Source organism: Pseudorasbora parva, chromosome 17 (genome assembly GCF_024679245.1).
Source record: "Pseudorasbora parva isolate DD20220531a chromosome 17, ASM2467924v1, whole genome shotgun sequence".
Classification (NCBI taxonomy): domain Eukaryota; kingdom Metazoa; phylum Chordata; class Actinopteri; order Cypriniformes; family Gobionidae; genus Pseudorasbora; species Pseudorasbora parva.
In genome coordinates, this window is record NC_090188.1 from 4,834,260 (window position 1) to 4,851,961 (window position 17,702).

Here is a 17,702-nt window from a genome sequence, read left to right on the forward strand (position 1 = left end):
GTTATAGTGTTAGTGCTAGTAAGCCTATTTAGAGGTGCGGATTAATTCAGGCTGGACTGTGTGTAGACACATTTTATTATGTGTTATGAGGTGGTCCGCAATTTTTTTTGATTACAAATAGTGGTCCACACACACAAAAAGTTTGAAAACCCCTGGACTAGATGAAGTGAATGAAAATCAGATTACAATTACAATCCGAATGAAAACCGGATTTGAAAACCGGATTTGGCCGATGGTTTACAACATGTTGCGAATATGCAAATGTATAGTGATAGTCTTTTTGCTGGTTATATTATACACTGTTATACCCATTAGACTTATTGTGCTCCAGGGTCACATATTTGAGTTATAATGATGTTAATCCAATCAAAATGCATGAGTCATCTTAATCATTATTTTAATTAAATTGTAATTAACAAAACCTGATGCAACTGATTACGTCAGTGAAGTTTTCTTTTAGTTCTGCCAACTTATTAGTGCATGCTTTTCTATTATTATCTATTATTTATCAGATAAATGTGTTTGGTCCCCTCTTCTTGTCCTAGTGGGAGATTCTCCGCCAGGATAAGCTTAAGATGTCCTAAGAACATTTCTGAAAGTCAAATGCACCACCATGACATCATCTGAAAGGGTCAGTGGTTATCTATATTACGAATTAACTGGTGATGGATAGACACTTTTTTTTCTTAAATGCAAGATCTATATGTGTGGTATTAGCCATTAGCTTTGACCTTTTCCGGACACTCCCTCTCTCTGTTTCACTCTCAGTTTAACTGAACCATGTCTCTGTGCTAACGTCTGCAAAATATCTCCGGCTCTTCTTAATTTATGAACAGCGCAGTAGCTCGAGTGCTCTCCACTCCTACTGGGAAAGAGCAGGATTTCTGGAGTGTGTCCTGAGCGCTATCAGAGTATGAATGACTGTAATTGGCTCTCTAACGCTTGATAGGTTTTGTATGCTGTGCTCATTGAGTCATATAAAAGATTTTGTGCAGATATGTGTTTTTGTTCAGCCTTTAGAAAACGCCCAGAGGGGCAGGTGTGTTTGCTCGGGTAAAGTGTTGTGCTTTGTGCAGTTTTACCGCATCTTTGTTTAAACAGCAGTTTTTGTGTATAAAATACAAAGCAGTCAAAAAATGGGCTTCTCTGACAAAATACAATAGTGCAGAGCAGCAGGTCTTTTAGCAGGCTCTGCATCTCACTCATTGTCAGAGGCGTCGCAATAGGGCAGGCGAGGCCGGCACTTACCCTTTGAGGAAGTTAAAATACTAGTTTGATAATAAACAAATAAAATGTCTGACACATTTATAATTATTTTGTTGGTGCTTTGCACAAGCTTTATGCCTATATATTTAAGCAGCCTAATTAAATAAGCCTACACTCTAAAAAATGCGGGGTTAAAAACAACCCAAGTTAGGTTGAAAATGGACAAACTCAGAAATTGGGTTGTTTGAACCCATTGAATGGACCCATTCAAACAACCCAATTTGTGGGTTTGTCCATTTTTAACCCAGTTTTTTAGAGTGTAATTTAAATGTGCATTACTCTACTGATTGCTTAAGATAAAGAATATATATATATATAGGGCCTCACTGATTAATGATATGCCTGGGGCCCTCACTCAGTGTTGGTTCGCCTGATGCACACATACATCTATTGAGAAACTCTCATATTAAAAAAAAGTGTGTTTTGTTAAGTATAATGTGTGTGTCTTTTGTATTATTTTGTAATAATTGTCCATTAGGGACACTGGGATATGGATCTTCTTTTGATTAGATTTGAGAAATACTGTAACATACTCCAATGGATTAGAAAAAAAAAACATATTCATAATGAGTATTTTTGACATTAGTACACGAGTACATTTCAGGATATATTCAGGGTTATTTGATGAATAAAAAGTTAAAAAGAAATGCATTTATTTAAAATAAAAATCTTTTGTGACATTATAAATGTCTTTACAGTCACTTTTGACTGTAATGCATCCTTGCTTAAAAAGATAAAATAGATAAATAAATAATTATATATTTAATAAATAATACATATATTTATTTATTTATGTATTTATTTATTTAACTGACCCTACACTTTTGTCAAAATTTCTCTAAAAATATTGTCTTGTTTCAAGAATTTTTCTGAAAATAAGATTTCAAAAGGAATGATAAAAGCATAAAGTCGCGTTTCACTGCACTACTTTTGCTATTTCTCTAGCATGCAGACTGTATACATTGTAGTAGCAATAATCTGTGTTTTCCTCGGGCAAAGAATTGACTCGGGTCTTCGTTCAAATATCAATGATTACTGAATGTTCTTGTACAATAAACAGAAATAAAACTCCGGTCAAAAAACTGTGTAGCTCCGTCTTTCTTTCGTTCTTACAAAGGGCTAAACCAAAGGCGCCGAAGCAGTCCAATAATAAAACGGAGCTAACCATTACAGAATAAACATAGGGGAGTATAACAAATATAGATATAAATCCAAACACTTTAAAATCTAAAATCTAAACCTTAATCGTATTCATGCATTTCTAACTTTAATATTAAATTTTATTATTCAAACAATGGCTCTTATATACATAAAATACCTGTATGACCTATATATTTATGCATTATACAAGATAATCTGGATCTTTGTAAAAAGCCCTAAATCATGATTCTGTTTTGTAATATGCACTAGACTTCAACTGCATGAATAAAGGACATGATCTTTTGCAGTGTCTGGGATTCATAACTTGACTTCTACAGCTAAGATAAAAGCTGTGTCAGTCAGCCACTCTTCCATGATGTACTGAAATATCTGAGTAATCCTCTCACTGCATATTGCACAAACAACAGTATATTGTCTGCAGCAAACTATGAAAACAAGTCTGAGTCGATAAGGAAATAAATGCAGAGGGAGGGGCAGCGGCGCTCGCTTTCTCGACAATAAATCAAGGAGGAACGGCTGAGACGTTGAGCTGGCCTCTGTACTGTTGTGTGTAAAATGAGACCCTCAGACAAACCAGACTGAGTTCAGACCATATGACCACTAAGAGGGAAATATCTAATACAGGAGAAGCATCTCTGTTAGTTAAGCAGTAGTGAATGGCGAGGTTAGATCATTTTGTTGCAGTCATCCCTAATGGAAAGATGCAGTGTCAGGGTTTCCTCCGTTTCCGCAGCCATTCTAGTAAAGTCATCTTTTCTAGTGCCGCCAGAGAATGGTGGGAATTGTAGTTTTTGTGCCTCAAAAACTAAAGACTAAAAGTTCAGCACTTTTAGGGAATTGTAGTTTTTGTGCCTCAAAAACTAAAGACTAAAAGTTCAGCACTTTTTGATTTGAGTTGTATAGTTGTTTTTCAGCAACAGTACAGATGAATTAATACAAATAAAACTGTGCAGTCGACTTTCACGACACAAGAGACTTAATTGTGGCTGATGCACATTGGATTCTGCGGTTTATCTCGCTCTTTTAAATGCCATAGTGAGCTTTTGTTCAAATGCAGTCTAAACCTCCTTTCTAGCGCAGCGTCTCCGTTTGTTAAGCTTTGAATGGTGTCCAGCAATTGCCTCTACTGTTGGAACGCCGCATGACTTCCTCAGTTCAAAACTCGCGTCTCTGTGTGCTCTCGTTGGGGTGCGGGTGAGCGTTTCCACTCAAAGGCTGTGTGAACACCCGTGTTTGAACACAGTTTGTGCTCTCTCATTCAAATACAGAACAAAGAACCATTTAAACACTTCGGAAAGGGAATCCTGAAGTTCCCCGTTGTATATAATTATACGAAGGTTACAGAAATCACTGATAAAAATGATTCTGTGGTGAAGTAAATAATACAGAAAAAAGTTATACATGAAAAGGTTCAGGCAGGAATTAAAAAGCAAAGTAAATTGTATATTAGTACTCAATTCAAATTTAAATATTAACGTTATAAAATTTAGTAAAACTACTCAACTTTTGTGACACTGGTGTTCCCATCATGCACTAGGACTTGATTTTTTTTGCTGTTTTCCAGCTGTATTTACAATGTTGTATAATTGCTTTTGTGGTTAGGTTTAGTAACTTACCATTTTGTGACATTTGGAGTTCATTTTCTACTCAGAATGACACATTCATCACTATATTATGTACCATGTATTGAGATCTCTGTGTCCGGGTTGGGACTGAGTTTACATTTACATTTACATTTATGCATTTGGCAGACGCTTTTATCCAAAGCGACTTACATTGCATTCAAGGTACACATTTTTTACATTATTGTCAGTTCTTGCTTTCCCTGGGAATCGAACCCATGACCTTGGCGTTGCTAGCGCCATGCTCTACTGGTTGAGCTACAGGAAAGCTGTTTACAATAAAGCTGAGTTTACAATAATGTAGATATGGTGTCTACAGACTACTGTGTTATTTACTAATGTTATGTTTCAATTTAAAAGGTTGGATTAATTCAGTGTTATATTGTATGAGTATAAATTACTGCAAAGGAAACTTCAACTAAGTTGAAATGAATCAACCTTTTCCAAATATTTTTTTTGAAAAATAGTTTAACTTTTAGTTACCATCACTGCTTGATATTAACACCCACAAACCCGTCATTTGCGGGTGTATTTCAGCAGTGGTGTGTAACACAGTTAGGCCCCGATCACACAGAACGTGTTTTTGCAGCGAGAGGCGCCTTTTTTGAATGGATTTCGGTTGGCAGAGAGCGTTATGCGCGCTGCTTATGTGCCCTGGGCGCCTCGCGTTTAAACCGCTTGCTGCGCCTCGCGTTCTTGAAGGAGCGCTCCGAGCGCATGAAGTTGAAAAAAAGTAAACTCTGAGCGGAAAAGCACGCAACTTCATCGCGCTTATTTTCTGTTGTCCAATCGAATGAATGAAGAGGCGGGCCTTCCGTTGTGTTGACTGTTACATTGATTTGACTGACAGGACAGGTGATTCGGGGGTTGCCTAGAAACATTAAAGCGCACCAAAAAAGGGAGTGCGGTGTGATCGGGGACTTAGCCTAGAAATCTAGACGCACATCTAGCGGCAGCAAATCTAATCTGCCCGCAAGTGTCGTCTAGCAACTCTCAATACCCTTCTGAGCTGTATTCCCCTAACTCTTGCCGGGCCAATCACATCGTGTATAGAGTCGACCGGATACGGCGAATGTTTAATCTATCAACGAGCTCTGCTTCACCTTCGTTGCTCTGGTTGGTTGTAGCGCTATCCTATCGCGTGCAGAGGGAGTTTGAAAGACAACCGTTTATCCTGCCCCTCGGATTGAGCTGTCAATGGTGAGTTTCCAGACCAAACATCTTGATGTGGGTCTGGCTTGTCAGGCTATAACACAGTCACTCCCACTAGCCACTTTGGAGTCTTCACAAAAGGCATCTGTTATAATTGCATTGTGCATTATAACCAATCACATGCGATTCTGTTGAGTTTATGAATGCAATGTCTAATAATGAGAGGCGTTCAGATTTGTAATCGCTGAAACGTATGAGTTTTGTTCAGAGCGCGCTCTCACTCACTGAAAACTGCACTCTCATCATTAAAGGGGGGGGGGGGGGGTGAAATGCTGTTTCATGGATACTGAGCTTTTTACACTGTTAAAGACTTGGATTCCCATCCTAAACATAGACAAAGTTTCAAAAACTAATGTTGGACGTTTGATGGAGTATTTCTGTGTTAAAAATACTCCTTCCGGTTTCTCACAAGTTTCGGCGAGTTTTTTTCGAGTATGGGTCGACTTGACGTTAATAGAGCGGAAGGTCCTCGTATGGGCTGTACGGGCTCTTCTCCCGGAAGGGTGCGCGCGCGCGTGACTAGAGCGAGAGAGGAAATGCACGCCGTAAACAGTCTCTCAGGTGCAGATCCAGTCGTCCGTGAACACTAATGTCGCGCGCCGCGCTTCACTTTATTCCTATGGGTGACGTCGAGCGACTTCAACGCTTCAGCACAGCATTCCGGGAAGGCAGCGCTGCATTTGAACCGATTTGAACGCAGAAATGACGGGAAGCTTCAAGGCATCGCTTCAGTCGCGTCGCAAAGTGGATTTCCACGGTCACTGCTGTCACAGGACTTCACCAAATCATACCAAAGAAGTGTGTTTTTGACGGAGCGGTCCCAGCGATAAAGATTCGGTCCTGCTTTGGAAGCAGCCGGTGAGTAAATCAACTTCAAATGTCTCTGCTATTGGCTACCGTCGCGTGAGTAAACATCAGTAAACGCTACGATCGCGTGCTTCGTCATTCAAATGCGCTAACGGTTACTCCATTGTTGTTCTGGATAACACTAGTCTGACTCTGACGTGCAAAACTGTTTTGCTTGCTACCTCTAAGGTTTAGTCGCATACAATAGTCCATAAACCGAATCATGTCCTCATAAACTGCGAGTAAAGACACACAAAGGCCCCTAAATACAGTCCATACCACAGAGACGGACGTCCTGATGTTGCCGTTTCTCCTGTTCAATTTATTTCAGCCTCAGATTTGATTCTGGATCATTATCTGTATTAGCTGAGATAGATGGGTTTCTCCACGCTTGAGGACGTCACCGCTTTGTGCACATTCGTCATTCTTTAGCTCCGCCCACTCGATACGCCTCCAGGCGCTCGGTTTTTTCCGGAAAGACTCAGTACAGCCCATATTTCTTTTATAAATATGATAAAACTAAAGACTTTTCGGAGATATGAAGGATGCAATACTACTCTATAGGTACTCAAGATTGACATGAGATTGACTGAAACTGAGTGTTTCACCCCCCCTTTAACAACAGAGCAGAGATGTACGTGAGAGATTAATTCATCATGACTGATTGAGCCGTGAAAATGGTTTCAAACTAAGATCACAGTGCATAGCATCTGATGTGACTGGCATAAAGTTGGCTTGACGTTGGACATTCAATATTTGCAAATTTAGGGTCTGTCCCTAAAGTTACATACAACATTGGTATAGAGGTTTCTAACTTCAGTATCATTTGAAGAGAGTGATTTACAGTCATAAAACCAACTGTAAAGTGTTCATCTCTGTGTCAGGTCTGATACACACCTTTTTAGGTTTTTGATATTTAATATAATTAATATAAAATATGGGTATTTCACTAGGCTATGTCTGCGCTCATACACAAAATATGCTAGATTTAAACGTCACAGCTGATAGAACACTGATGAGAATATTGCTGGATGATAAATCATATTTACACCACAAATGTGTTTTTTATTAAGCAACTGTTAGTTCTTACACGAAACCTTATCCGAGCTGAATAGTTGTATTTGATGAGCTGTCATGTTATACATGCCATGTAGACTTGATTCGGGTGTGGTCATTTACATGTAGCCAACAGCAAATTTCCCAACAAAAAAATGTTGGCCAGTGAAAATGCTGAGTGGGAAGTAACTTTGGAAAACCATTAGCCACAGAGGCCGGTGAGCAAAAAAGTTAATGTCAAGCCCCGGTTAATATTAATAACACTGGTCTCTTTTCAGGCTTTTTACCTTTTCTATTTTATTGCAAAATGTGTAGAATTCTTGGGGGGGAAATGCTAGGATGTTTTTGTTATTATTGGTTCATATCGTATTTAGTGTAATTTTACATGCAGCTGTACAAGTATGATTTTAGACCAATGAGATTTCTCTGTGAGCAGGGATAGGATGTCACCTTAAAGAAGATAATCATTATATTTGTGAGAGATAAATACTTCTTTGATTGCAAAAATATTATATATATAAAATAGTTTTGCAATAAAATAAGTATGCATCTCTCACAAATACAATGAATTTGTCATAATGTATAACTGCTCATCAAATAGGCCTATTTAGCTCTGATAAGGTTTTGTGTAAGACAGAGAAACACTAACAGTCACTTAATAAAAACTATTTTCGTTGGTGTAAATATGATTTATCATCCAGCAATATTCTCATCAGTGTTCTATCAGCTGTGACATTTACATCTAGCATATTTTGTCTGAGCGCATACAGTATCCTAGTGAAATACCAATGTATTTCCCATATATGGGTCCCCCCTGGTGTAGTTAAGCCAAGCACACACTATAAGACTGAAGCTTTTCAGCCTTTCATGTTTTATGACCGAGACAACCAACTCACAGCGTGTGGCCATCGCTCTTCTAGTGTGAGCACCACAAAGACACAGTGCAACTAGTTGCAGATTCATACATTTCAAACTAGATTAAAATTCATCTGACCGTCTCTGACAAGCAAAAGCAACAGCCAATGAAAATGCGATAGAGTGAAAGCATTGAGCCACACATGTGCAGTGCAGCCCACGTCTCATCCAGACCTTTGCTCTCTCTCTCTCTCTCTCTCTCTCTCTCTCTCTCTCTCTCTCTCTCTCTCTCTCTCTCTCTCTCTCTCTCTCTCTCTCTCTCTCTCTCTCTCTCTCTCTCTCTCTCTCTCTCTCTCTCTCTCCTTTTCCCTGTTCTGTGTAAATCAGTGAAAAATCCATGTTGTTTGTTTGTGTTGCAGACTCTCAGTACTATGTGACGTGCATAGCAGTACAGTAAATGCTTTTATTGACAATTTACAGACAGTCATCCTGTATGAAAAGACAGGCTGAATTCACTGTCGCGAGTATTGATCCGATGCTTTACAAATGGCAACTCAAACACTTTATTGTGCAAAATCAATAAATGATAAATGTGCTTCCTTGCTCACTTGCAGGGTATTTTCTCAGTCTGCTAGCACAGCAAGAAGTTGAATAGCTATTCATTTCTTAAGAGCATGTTGACTTGCTGCATGATATACTAGCACTAAAACTTTATTATAGTGACTGTTAAACTTTCACCTGGCAAGAGACATTGTTGAATTACAGTAAAATAGTAATTTAAATATTATGAAATAAGATTTTCTGTCACACTTTGGTTTCTGTACATCATGGAACAATGGCTGAGTGTTTATCCCAGCTTTAGCAGTGAAAGGTTAATCAATGATTTAAAAAGTTTTTGAGAATATTTTTGAGCTGGTACCAAAATATTTTTTCATTGCACAGCTGCATAATTGTCTCTAAAGTGAGTGTTTAATTATATAAATTAAGTTTATATTAAATGTACTGTTGACCTTTTTTATCAGTGGTGCATTTAAGAGGAGACTTTAAAGCACCACTACAGGCGCCAAAAGCAGTGATTGTGTACCATAGGGGCGGGCAATATGATCAAAATCTTATATCACCATTTTATTTTATGATAACAGTTTATAGTATATCAAGATTTAGTTATTTATGTGCCATCTTTTATGCTGTTTTTGTAAAAAACAAACAAAAAAAAAGTTCAAATTAATACTTTCTTTAAAAAGTACATTTAACAAAATTCTTACTGTGATAGTTTCATGCATTTTCATTTCATTTTGTCCATGCAGAGGGAGTGATGGGAATTTTAAAAAATAGTTTTTTCAAATTCATATTTACAAACAAACACAGTTTTTACTCATGTGTTGTCAATTTCTGCATGGTTGATCTAGTTATTATGGGGGCCCAGTAGTGCAGCCGTACTAAGTTAAACCACAACACAACGAATTCGCCGCAACACAACGGAAATGCTCCCAACCACGAGGGGGACTTTCTGAGTTTTCCTTGCCATTGCTCTATAGATTGGCCAGTCTTACAAAGTGAACATTTTTACTCGCGATCACAGCGCTTGATGCCCCAAGGGAACGTCTGCCAATTCCACCAATTGGTTGAAACTGATAATTTTATGAATTAAAATGACTTTTTGTTTTGTTTTGTTTAAATGTTCAAATTCCAATGTTGTGCATTATTGAGTCAGTTTTTTTAGAATACAACAAAGATGTAACATTTTAACATGTCTGTTTTTAAATGTTAAAAGTAATTTAAATTCATACAAATATGTTTCAAGTGCATGGTGGAATTGGCAGACGTTCCCTTGGGCATCAAGCCCAAGTAAAAACGTTCACGTGTATATATATGCAGCTATATGTAGGTGATTTTTAATTGATATTTCATGTAGATATACAATGGTTATACACTTAAAACTGACCGTAGAATTTATATCTTTGTAAGACTGGCCAATCTATAGAACAATGGCAAGGAAAACTAACTTTATTGCACTCCGAGAGCCCCCTCGTGGTCGGGAGCATTTCCGTTGTGTTGTGGCGATTTCGTTTTGTTGTGGTTTAATTTAGTACGATTGCACTACTGGGCCACCATAGGTTATCAATAAATGTTCATATTTTCATTTCTGAAGTCTGTATTGGTGTAGATGTGTGTGTTATTTTTAGTCATTTTAATGACTGACATTTCTAGATTAAATTTCCAACCCAACATTGTAGTAATTTTTAACCAATAATTGGGTTAAACATGAAAACCCAACATGCTGGGTCAAACATTTAATCCAACTAGTTCCCCACACCTGTCCCTAACTTTACCCTTAGACTAACCAACGCCACCACACCTGTCCCTAACTCTACCCTTAAACTGACCTATACCACCACACCTGTCCCTAACTCTACCCTTAAACTGACCCACACCACCACACCTGACCCTAACTTTACCCTTAAACTGACCCACACCACCACACCTGTCCCTAACTCTACCCTTAAACTGACCCACACCACCACACCTGACCCTAACTTTACCCTTAAACTGACCCATACCACCACACCTGTCCCTAACTCTACCCTTAAACTGACCCACACCACCACACCTGACCCTAACTTTACCCTTAAACTGACCCACACCACCACACCTGTCCCTAACTCTACCCTTAAACTGACCCATACCACCACACCTGACCCTAACTTTACCCTTAAACTGACCCATACCACCACACCTGTCCCTAACTCTACCCTTAAACTGACCCATACCACCACACCTGTCCCTAACTCTACCCTTAAACTGACCAATACCACCACACCTGTCCCTAACTCTACCCTTAAACTGACCCACACCACCACACCTGTCCCTAACTCTACCCTTAAACTGACCCACACCACCACACCTGTCCCTAACTCTACCCTTAAACTGACCCACACCACCACACCTGACCCTAACTCTACCCTTAAACTGACCCACACCACCACACCTGACCCTAACTCTACCCTTAAACTGACCCACACCACCACACCTGACCCTAACTCTACCCTTAAACTGACCCACGCCACCACACCTGACCCTAACTCTACCCTTAAACTGACCCACGCCACCACACCTGTCCCTAACTCTACTCTTAAACTGACCCACACCACCACACCTGACCCTAACTCTACCCTTAAACTGACCCACACCACCACACCTGACCCTAACTCTACCCTTAAACTGACCCACACCACCACACCTGACCCTAACTCTACCCTTAAACTGACCCACGCCACCACACCTGACCCTAACTCTACCCTTAAACTGACCCACACCACCACACCTGACCCTAACTCTACCCTTAAACTGGCCCACACCACCAGACCTGTCTCTAACTCTACCCTTAAACTGACCCACACCACCACACCTGACCCTAACTCTACCCTTAAACTGACCCACACCACCACACCTGACGCTAACTCTACCCTTAAACTGACCCACACCACCACACCTGTCCCTAACTCTACCCTTAAACTGACCCACACCACCACATCTGTCCCTAACTCTACCCTTAAACTGACCCTCACCACCACACCTGTCCCTAACTCTACCCTTAAACTGACCCACACCACCACACCTGACCCTAACTCTACCATTAAACTGACCCACACCACCACACCTGTCCCTAACTCTACCATTAAACTGACCCACACCACCACACCTGTCCCTAACTCTACCCTTAAACTGACCCACACCACCACACCTGACCCTAACTCTACCCTTAAACTGACCACCACACCTGTCCCTAACTCTACCCTTAAACTGACCCACACCACCACACCTGACCCTAACTCTTAACTCTACCCTTAAACTGACCCACACCACCACACCTGACCCTAACTCTACCCTTAAACTGACCCACACCACCACACCTGTCCCTAACTCTACCCTTAAACTGACCCACACCACCACACCTGACCCTAACTCTACCCTTAAACTGACCCACACCACCACACCTGACCCTAACTCTACCCTTAAACTGGCCCACACCACCACACCTGTCCCTAACTCTACCCTTAAACTGACCCATATCACCACACCTGTCCCTAACTCTACCCTTAAACTGACCCACACCACCACACCTGTCCCTAACTCTACCCTTAAACTGACCCACACCACCACACCTGACCCTAACTCTACCCTTAAACTGACCCACACCACCACACCTGACCCTAACTCTACCCTTAAACTGACCCACACCACCACACCTGTCCCTAACTCTACCCTTAAACTGACCCACACCACCACACCTGACCCTAACTCTACCCTTAAACTGACCCACGCCACCACACCTGTCCCTAACTCTACTCTTAAACTGACCCACACCACCACACCTGACCCTAACTCTACCCTTAAACTGACCCACGCCACCACACCTGACCCTAACTCTACCCTTAAACTGACCCACACCACCACACCTGACCCTAACTCTACCCTTAAACTGACCCACACCACCACACCTGACCCTAACTCTACCCTTAAACTGACCCACTCCACCACACCTGACCCTAACTCTACCCTTAAACTGACCCACACCACCACACCTGTCCCTAACTCTACCCTTAAACTGACCCACGCCACCACACCTGTCCCTAACTCTACTCTTAAACTGACCCACACCACCACACCTGACCCTAACGCTACCCTTAAACTGACCCACACCACCACACCTGACCCTAACTCTACCCTTAAACTGACCCACGCCACCACACCTGACCCTAACTCTACCCTTAAACTGACCCACACCACCACACCTGTCCCTAACTCTACCCTTAAACTGACCCACACCACCACACCTGACCCTAACTCTACCCTTAAACTGACCCACACCACCACACCTGTCCCTAACTCTACCCTTAAACTGACCCACACCACCACACCTGTCCCTAACTCTACCCTTAAACTGACCCACACCACCACACCTGTCCCTAACTCTACCCTTAAACTGACCCACACCACCACACCTGTCCCTAACTCTACCCTTAAACTGACCCACACCACCACACCTGACCCTAACTCTACCCTTAAACTGACCCACACCACCACACCTGTCCCTAACTCTACCCTTAAACTGACCAACACCACCACACCTGACCCTAACTTTACCCTTAAACTGACCCACACCACCACACCTGTCCCTAACTCTACCCTTAAACTGACCCACACCACCACACCTGTCTCTAACTTTACCCTTAAACTGACCCACACCACCACACCTGTTCCTAACTCTACCCTTAAACTGACCCACACCAACACACCTGTCCCTAACTCTACCCTTAAACTGACCCACACCACCACACCTGACCCTAACTCTACCATTAAACTGAACCACACCACCACACCTGTCCCTAACTCTACCCTTAAACTGACCCACACCACCACACCTGACCCTAACTCTACCCTTAAACTGACCAACACCACCACACCTGTCCCTAACTCTACCCTTAAACTGACCCACACCACCACACCTGACCCTAACTCTACCCTTAAACTGACCAACACCACCACACCTGTCCCTAACTCTACCCTTAAACTGACCCACACCACCACACCTGACCCTAACTCTTAACTCTACCCTTAAACTGACCCACACCACCACACCTGACCCTAACTCTACCCTTAAACTGACCCACACCACCACACCTGTCCCTAACTCTACCCTTAAACTGACCCACACCACCACACCTGACCCTAACTCTACCCTTAAACTGACCCACACCACCACACCTGACCCTAACTCTACCCTTAAACTGACCCACACCACCACACCTGTCCCTAACTCTACCCTTAAACTGACCCACACCACCACACCTGTCCCTAACTCTACCCTTAAACTGACCCACACCACCACACCTGACCCTAACTCTACCCTTAAACTGACCCACACCACCACACCTGACCCTAACTCTACCCTTAAACTGACCCACACCACCACACCTGACCTTAACTCTACCCTTAAACTGACCCACGCCACCACACCTGACCCTAACTCTACCCTTAAACTGACCCACGCCACCACACCTGTCCCTAACTCTACTCTTAAACTGACCCACACCACCACACCTGACCCTAACTCTACCCTTAAACTGACCCACGCCACCACACCTGACCCTAACTCTACCCTTAAACTGACCCACACCACCACACCTGACCCTAACTCTACCCTTAAACTGACCCACACCACCACACCTGACCCTAACTCTACCCTTAAACTGACCCACTCCACCACACCTGACCCTAACTCTACCCTTAAACTGACCCACACCACCACACCTGTCCCTAACTCTACCCTTAAACTGACCCACGCCACCACACCTGTCCCTAACTCTACCCTTAAACTGACCCACACCACCACACCTGACCCTAACTCTACCCTTAAACTGACCCACACCACCACACCTGACCCTAACTCTACCCTTAAACTGACCCACGCCACCACACCTGACCCTAACTCTACCCTTAAACTGACCCACACCACCACACCTGTCCCTAACTCTACCCTTAAACTGACCCACACCACCACACCTGACCCTAACTCTACCCTTAAACTGACCCACACCACCACACCTGTCCCTAACTCTACCCTTAAACTGACCCACACCACCACACCTGTCCCTAACTCTACCCTTAAACTGACCCACACCACCACACCTGACCCTAACTCTACCCTTAAACTGACCCACACCACCACACCTGTCCCTAACTCTACCCTTAAACTGACCCACACCACCACACCTGACCCTAACTCTACCCTTAAACTGACCCACACCACCACACCTGACCCTAACTCTACCCTTAAACTGACCCACACCACCACACCTGTCCCTAACTCTACCCTTAAACTGACCCACACCACCACACCTGTCCCTAACTCTACCCTTAAACTGACCCACACCACCACACCTGTCCCTAACTCTACCCTTAAACTGACCCACACCACCACACCTGTCCCTAACTCTACCCTTAAACTGACCCACACCACCACACCTGACCCTAACTCTACCCTTAAACTGACCCACACCACCACACCTGTCCCTAACTCTACCCTTAAACTGACCCACACCACCACACCTGACCCTAACTCTACCCTTAAACTGACCCACACCACCACACCTGTCCCTAACTCTACCCTTAAACTGACCCACACCACCACACCTGTCCCTAACTCTACCCTTAAACTGACCCACACCACCACACCTGTCCCTAACTCTACCCTTAAACTGACCCACACCACCACACCTGACCCTAACTCTACCCTTAAACTGACCCACACCACCACACCTGTCCCTAACTCTACCCTTAAACTGACCAACACCACCACACCTGACCCTAACTTTACCCTTAAACTGACCCACACCACCACACCTGTCTCTAACTTTACCCTTAAACTGACCCACACCACCACACCTGTTCCTAACTCTACCCTTAAACTGACCCACACCAACACACCTGTCCCTAACTCTACCCTTAAACTGACCCACACCACCACACCTGACCCTAACTCTACCCTTAAACTGACCCACACCACCACACCTGTCTCTAACTTTACCCTTAAACTGACCCACACCACCACACCTGTCCCTAACTCTACCCTTAAACTGACCCACACCTGCCCCTAACTTTACCCGTATCCCACCTCAATATCAGCAAAAGTGTTTTGCAATACAATATGAACACAATAAGTGCACTGTATTTATTTTCGGATGTAAGTACAACGTAGTTAAGGCCAACTAAAATAAAGTGGGACCCTATGAAGAATCTTTAACATCAATGGAATCCTTCCTTCCACACACACACAAAAAAAAAAATCTTTATAGTGACAAAAAGATTCTTTAGGTATTTTAAATGTTCTTTACATTAAGAAAATATGGTTATTTTAAGAATTGCTCACTGAAAGCTTCTTTGGGGAACCAAAAATGGTTTCTCTAAGCACGGCATTGCTGTGAAAACCCCCAATGCAAAATTCTGTTCAGCAATAACAATAAAAAAAGAGCTGGTGTGCATATCATGTTTGTGTACCCATAAATAATCAGACGCACGATGTGTAACAGGGCGAGTGATGGACAGATGGTAGTGTAGTGAAGAGAGTGAGCCAGATATTTCTTACTCGGCTTCTCCTTCTCATCCCACCCTGGACCCGTTCTCCGCAGACCCCCTGCACTCCAGCCGGTGACTAATGATTTCCACAGGCAAAAAATACCATCCCTCCTCATCATCTCTGTATTTTATGTATCTGGCTTGGTGCTCAGATCCCTGTAGACAGCAGGACAACTGAAATGGCCTCTGTCCAGGCCAGAGAAATGCCAGATTGCTGACATTAAGACTGTCAATGCGAACAATGATGTTTTTATGTGCTTGCTGGGTGTGGATATGTTTTTTTCAGAGGTGCTAAATAGCTAGACTGTGCTGGCATATTGTGAGGCAAAGATTGCTGCACGCTGCATTGTGTTTGGAAACGAGCTAAAACCATCTGTCGCAGTGAAGCGCTCGTGTGCGGTTCTTTTCTTAAGAATTGACTTACTGCATAACATACTATCACAAAAACTGTAACATACTGTAAAGGCATGATGTCTACCATCATTTACAGAACAAAAGAATCTGAAACATGCTGTGATTTATATTTCAGAGCAACTTGCAATTAACGACAAGCACACAGCAAACATTTGGACTGGTGCCAAATGAGAGGGGAACATGAGCCCAAGGTTATTTGTATAGCCCCTTTCCTACATGGCCATAGTTTCAGTTTATATATCTTGAATTCTTGGCTACAAAAAAAAGCTATTAAAATTTCCACCGTTATTGAACAGATGAAGTTCATTGAACACACATTGTCTGTATAGTATGGCATGTTTTCACGCTATATGTAAAAACTGACAAACTCCAATAAAGTCCCAGTTTAGACTTTTTTTTTTCCATTTACATTCATACATCTAACAGATCTATTCAAAGTGACTTGCATTGCAGTCAGTGTACATTAGTTCATGCATTCCCTGGAAATCGAACCCATGACTTTGGTGTTGCTAGCACCATGCTCCACAGTTTGATGTGTAGAAATGAACATAACGTTCCTGTAGCTCAAAGTCAAGCAGTATAGCCTGATGCTTACAATGCCAAGGCCATGGTTCGATTCCCAGCTAATAAATGTATGCATAATAATGCATAAAATTATACCCAGGGCTTGACATTAACTTTTTTGCTCACCGACCACTGTGGCTAGTGGTTATTAGCCACTCAGTATCTTCACTGGCCACAATTTTGCTGTTTGGAAATTACATTTAATATGATTAAAGTTGACGTAGACATGCTTAAAATACTTGATTTTGAGTCATTTTACTTGATATAGAAAATTTAAAACCCTTTCTACCGTTCAAATGCAGAGTGACCACCCAAATCAAGACTACATTGTATATCAGCTCAGCTGGGATGGGATGGGCAAGGGCCGGGCAATAGGAGCATAGGCTAATATGATACATTTTATATATTATTTTTGTTAGGTTCTATATAAGAACAAATAAGTAAATTAGCAAATTAAATTTTTTTTTAATATATAAATATATATTTTTTTAAATACACTCTAAAAAATGCTGGGTTAAAAACAACCCAAGTTGGGTTGAAAATGCACCGACCCAACAATTGAGTTGT

General features: G+C 42.1%; 1 protein-coding gene and 1 non-coding gene across 6 annotated transcripts in view; one reads left to right on the forward strand and one right to left on the reverse strand.

The window, feature by feature from the left end:
• kcnk12 (potassium channel, subfamily K, member 12) overlaps positions 1-17,702 on the forward strand; it is a 51,997-nt gene that overhangs the window by 26,785 nt on the left and 7,510 nt on the right. The window lies entirely within an intron of this gene.
• trnaa-agc (transfer RNA alanine (anticodon AGC)) lies at positions 4,245-4,319 on the reverse strand. Its single transcript has one exon. It is a non-coding gene; the product is annotated as a tRNA-Ala (tRNA).